The following is a 6335-nucleotide window of genomic DNA, read 5'->3' on the forward strand; positions in this document are numbered from 1 at the left end:
ATGATTCATAAACTTTTGGGGTTTTTGTCAGTTAATCCTAGAGCTTTCTTGACACTTGAACAATTTTAGTAACTTCCGCTAAAAGAAACAAAGGCCAGGGACGCCTGGGTGGCTCAGTTGGTTAAGCAGCTGCCTTCGGCTCAGGTCATGATCCCAGCGTTCTGGGATCGAGTCCCACATCGGGCTCCTTGCTCGGCAGGGAGCCTGCTTCTCCCTCTGCCTCTAGCCTGCCACTCTGTCTGCCTGTGCTTGCGCTCTGTATCTCTCTCTGTAACAAATAAATAAAATCTTAAAAAAAAAAAAAAGAAAGAAAGAAACAAAGGCCAAAGAACTGGAGCTATTCACAAGTGTATTGGTTAAAGATGTAATCACCATGGTTTTCTGTTTCGTGCAGGTATTTGAAGTATCACTATGTTGGAGTTAATTTAGGTTTCCCTGGCTTGGCAAAAGTATCTACAGCAGTGTTGCTCAGATTTTTTCTTCTTACCTTGGTAAAGAGCCTTATTAAGATACTGTTTTTTCTAATTGTCTACTCCCTAGAACCACACATATACCACACATATACACTGTACCTGTTCATGGACTATTTATTTTTGTCCTTTATACATAAAGAAGATAAAATTTTTTGCCCTCCAAGAACCAATATTTGTCCCCACTGAGAATGTAAGCTCAAGAACACCTGTATTTGATTTAATTTATGTATGTATGTGTGTGTATTTATCTATTCATTACGTAGACTCCACGCCCAGCATGGAGCCCAATGTCAGGCTTGAACTTAGAACCCTGAGATCAAGATCTGAGCTGAGATCAAGAGTCAGACGCCACCGGGGCATCCCGAGAACATCTGTATTTTGGATGCTGCCTGAAACGTTCTGTTTTCTGTTTATGTTATCACCTTTTTGGGGGGGGAAATTTAGTAAGTCATCAGCTTGAAAATAGGAGCTAGGGTTTCTAGCAATTAAGCACATTGTGACTTTGGGTGGCAACACTGGCCCAGGGAAAACCACAGCACAGTACTGGTCTTAGAGATTTCTAGAAATTAATTTGCTTCCCTTCCTTTAAAGACTTTCTTATCTTTAGGGAATTTTTCTAGCTCTCCAGTTCTCAAAACAAAGGTAGGAATTAAACTTGATTTTTATTCTATGAAGAGAACTGTAACTTCTTTGCATAGTTCATGCCCTTAGTTAATACCTAAAGACACAAAATCCAGTTTCCCTTTGATCTTAGGTCTTTGGAAAGTGGCCTTTATGTTGGCAATGTAAGGAAGCATTTCTAGTGACTGGATAATGGACAGTACTGGTACATTGTCTCTATCAAGGTCATAGAGTAAAATCTTACAATATGAGGATTCTACTGGCATTTTCCACCTGGGAAGAAGATGTGAGTCCGGAGTTGGAAAACAAGCCAAGAAGGTTGTCATCGACTAAAAGGAAACCCCTGCCTTGAATATCTTTCTCTCTTTGGCCTGGATTTAGAGAAGTCCTGACATTCTTGCAGCCTCTTGGGGATTGTAGGGAAGAGAGCCTGTCACCTGAGCATATATAGGCAGAAACCCTTCACCATTTACATATTGTACCCTTGTCTTTTGCCCATTCCTAAACACATCTGGAATATTTCCTACTCTCTCACCTTCTCCCTTTCCCCAATTTTATGCTTTACTAATTCTTATTTGTTTGTTCTTCGGGCTCAGTTTTTTAGGCAGACTGCTCAGATATTTGTTGAATAAAAATTGCACATCCTACCTAATTAACTGAAATAGGTTAAGTCGTATCTTAGTACTTCACCTGCTCTTTTTCTGTTATTCCTGAGCCTTTTTCTAAAGCTGTAGAACTATTTCACGGGGCACCTGGGTGGCCCAGTGGGTTAAGTGTCTGCCTTCTGCTCAGGGCATGATCCCAGGGTCCTGGGATAGAGCCTGGCATCAGGCTTCCTTGCTCAGCGGGGAGCCTGCTTCTCCTTACTTGCTGCTTCCCCTGCTTGTGCTTGCTCTCTGTCTCTTCTCTCTCTGTGTCAAATAAATAAAATCTTAAAAAAAAAAAAAAAAGTAAAGCTATATAACTACTCCAGCCTCATTTCAGTAGTGCTATCAGTAATTTAAGGAAGAGGACCGATGCCATGGGATACTGGTTCTTTTCTGGTGGAAGCAAGGATTATTAGTGAGGGGTCTCCAAGGAGAAGGTGAATGGTAAGAGACAAAACTGGAAGGCCATGAGGTCTTTGTGCTGAGATTCAAAGTTTGAGTTTCCTTTAAAAAGCAAGTTTTTGTTACATCTTATATTGTCAAAGAGGGAAGTACAGTCCAAATAAGGGATGGCTATAGGTGTGGAGGGAAGAAGGATAAGAAAAAATATTTAGGTAGAAATGACAAAGTATGGTTAATTGAATGTTAGAGAAAATACCTCATAGAGGACTTTTCAAAGTGCTCTACTACTAAAAATACCTCTTCAATTAATTTCACCCCTGTATCTTCTTTCCCCCAAATACTGAGCACACAGTGGCAGACTAAACTCTTACCTCTGCATGTCTTTGTTGACTTCTAGCAGTTTGAAGTAGAGATAGACACATATTTCGTCAGGAATTGTTTGATTGTAAAATACCCTGTCTAACCAGAAGAGAAGAGGAGGGTGTTGTAAGAATGCATTGCAGCCTCCAAGACTTCAGAGACTGGTAATGAGGGGACTGTTGACGGACAGCTCAGCTGCCATTTCCTCTGCCTCTCTACTTCCAGCTTGCTTTACCTTAGTAACCTCGCTTTTGTGATTTAACTACATCAAGAGGGTGAACTTGATTGACTCAATCCAGTGTATGGATGATCCCCCAAATATATATATAATGAAACATAGCTGCCTAGCTCACTCCTTTAACAGGGAACGAGGTGGGAATGGGGAATGGCATTCTCCTGAAGTCAGGCCACCAAGTGGGCAGATAGGGTTAAGGCACAACAATAAACATCTTCAAATCTATAAAGACCTTTATATGACATGATGCTGGTTATTTCATTTCATTTTCACTTTAAAAAATGAAATAAAAGGGCGCCTGGGTGGCTCAGTGGGTTAAAGCTTCTGCCTTCGGCTCAGGTCATGATCCCAGGGTCCTGGGATCGAGCCCCGCATCGGGCTCTCTGCTCAGCAGGGAGCCTGCTTCCCCCTCTCTCTGCTTGCCTCTCTGCCTACCTGTGATCTCTGTCTGTCAAATAAATAAATAAAATTTTAAAAAAAAGATTTTAAAAAAATGAAATAAAAGGTGATGGAAACACTATTAAATTTTAAAATCTGTGTCTTGATCGTGGCTCTGTCTAGATGAATTTGACCTAAGCAAGTTATGTGGCTCTGCTACAAAAGTGTGCTGGTTTCTTCCTATTGCTTCTGTGTGTTTTTTTTAATGCTGAAAAAAGAACAGTTATCAAAACTTCAGGTGCTATCTTAATATGCAATGGCTACTATTAATTTGTTATAAGTCCCTCATAAGAACACTGAGCTTTCTTTAATTTTCAGACTGTGTCTTGGGCAAGTGTGGTGGTGGGAGACTATGTACCTGATTCAAATTTGATTTTTTTAAGTTTCTCCCCGCCAAACCCAATTTTAGAGAGTACCATTCTTGGGCTAAACTTGAGAATCTTCTCCATGCTTCTCCAGCCCTTTACAGAGAACATTCACTCAGTAGGTATTCTTGGTGGACAATTTTTTAAAAAAAACTTTCAATCTCTCATAGTTTAAGTGGACTTCTCTCATTTCATCTACCAGATAGATGGAAAAGATCTACATAAAGGTCTTCATATTTGAATATGTATCAAGTTGTCTGTTACCCTTTCTTATTTTTTGTCAACTACTTGCTAAGTGTTTATTAAAGCTGCAAACACTGTTTCAAGTGTTTCACATGTATTAACGGGTTCAAGTCTCATGATAGCTCCACGAGGTAGTAGTTACCCCAATTTAATGGACAGGAAGCTGAAGCACAGAAAAGTAAATGACACTCAAGAATACCCATGAAAAAAGTGGTGAAGCAGAAATGTGAATTTAGACAATCTTGAGTTTGGGCAGTCTGGCTTTAAAACATCTCTTGTCAACCACGGTGTACATAGTCTCTAAAACCCCCAAATACGGTATTTCTCCCCCAATCTATTCAGGCTCTATACAGATTGGAATATTTTTCCATTTTGAAGGTTCTTATTTGTGGCTTTCCTTTAAACCCCTGTCTTTTTTTCCTCCTTGTCCAGCTTTGTGGAATCCAATATTGCTCAAACTAGGAGTCTAAAGAATTTTGTGTAGGAAGAATTTGACTCATACTTGCTTATGCCAGCATCCTGCTTCTGGAACTCAAGGCCTGCAGTGTGGACTCACAGTGGGTCCTTTTTGAAATAGCTGTATGTAACCTAGGTGTTAGCTGTCCCTACATGCCACACCGCCTCTGTCTTTGTCCTCACAGTCTTGATGCAAAATGGCACCTCTTTGAATTGCTGAAAAGGGAGTATAAAGGCTCAAGCTTCTAAGCCCAACACAGTGCAAACTTCACTCCAGAGTTTTCCCATGGAGTTAGCTGAGGCTATGCGACCTGTATTATAGTGTGACGCCCCCCTCAATCCGGTCCTGCTTCCTTCGCCTCCTTTCCATAGGTGTTCATACCAAGGGCATTCCCTAGTAAACATACAGCACACTAAATTCTGTCTGAGTCTCCTTCTCAGAGACCCCAACCTGCCACACTCTAAACTTAGTGTATAGATGGAGTGAATGACAGCTAATATTTTGTGCCAAGCACCATGACAGCACCATATATATGGTATCTCATTTAGTTTTCAAAGTCTTTTGAAGTACATACTATCTCCTTGTTATAGATGAGAAAACAAAGACACAAAGACACGCCTACCTATTGTAGATAGAATTTGAACTCAGCCCATCTGACTTCAGAACCTGCATTCTTAACCATCAAACTACATTCTATCCCATGATAATATCTACTTTAAAAATTATTTTTAAGTAATCTTAAAAATTAACCAACATAGGGTTCAAAACTGCAACCTGGAGATCAAGAGTCACATGCTCTACTGACTGAGCCAGCTGGGTGCCCCCATAATCTCTGCTTTTTAAGTGAAATGTTAAACCATATCTTACAAACCATAAACATAAAATGGATATTAGTTAGGGAAATGTAGTGCCTGACTTACAGACTCACTTCATTGACTGGTGAAATTTACACCTCTCTAGAGAGAGAAAAACTGGCAGAAAGGTTTGAAGCTCTGTTAGAATACCTTTCTAATAACAAAAGCAGGCTGGGGTTCTGATTTCCTAACCTGAACGTACATGGAACTAGATATTTAAGATCTTTCCCAATGCCAATGCTACAAATTTGCAAAGGTTCTAATATCTGAAAACACTGTAAAGCCCAAAGTATTTTGTTTGATAGCTTCTCTGAAACAGTCTTTATCTCAGGCAGTTCGTTCTCTGTCCATTGTAAAACAGATGATTTAAATGTGGTTGTGTAGCATAATACTCGCATTTTGAAATAAAACATCTTCGTGGGCAGGTTTGAAATGAAATCTTTCTCGTTGGAAATTGTCCCAAAGAATTAGATCTTCTGTCACTCGCTGGTAGGTTCCAAAGACCAAAGTTTCGCTCTTTTGAAATATTTGTATTAGCCTTGGACATGCAAGATGACAGACACAGAGGAGACCAAGTGTTTTTCTGTTCAGGAAATGCAGCCAACTTTCTATCTCTGACTTCACCTCTAAATACTAATTGTTACTGAGTCAGCAGCGCTACGTTTTGAGTCATGTGGTTGTTCTTGAAGTAACTATTGACCTTTGCCATTTTTCCCGGAGGAGAACTATGTATATTAGATGATTGGACTATAGGTTAAGCTCAGATTTAGTTCAAGCAACTAGACTTTTGCCTTTATATTATGTTACCTCATTCCTCTAGGAAAGTGGCAGAAACATCAACATTTACAGCAGTCTCAACATCTGCCTTAAATCTTTCAAGAAGTGTTCAGGGAGGAATATAAATATATATGCACGTCCTAAAAATTACCTTTAAATAACACAAGTGGGATGGTCGAATAAGGTCAATGTAAGTCACATAGTTATAGTTATCTCCCATAATTAGAAAGTTGTTCAATGCTCTATATTTGTTTCAAATCTTAAACATAATCAGACAAACCATAAGTGACTCTTAATCTCACAAAACAAACTGAGGGTTGCTGGGGGGAGGGGGGTTGGGAGAAGGGGGTGGGATTATGGACATTGGGGAGGGTATGTGCTTTGGTGAGTGCTGTGAAGTGTGTAAACCTGGTGATTCACAGACCTGTACCCCTGGGGATAAAAATATATGTTTATAAAAAAT

This window comes from Mustela erminea, chromosome 17 (assembly GCF_009829155.1).
Source record: "Mustela erminea isolate mMusErm1 chromosome 17, mMusErm1.Pri, whole genome shotgun sequence".
NCBI lineage: Eukaryota > Metazoa > Chordata > Mammalia > Carnivora > Mustelidae > Mustela > Mustela erminea.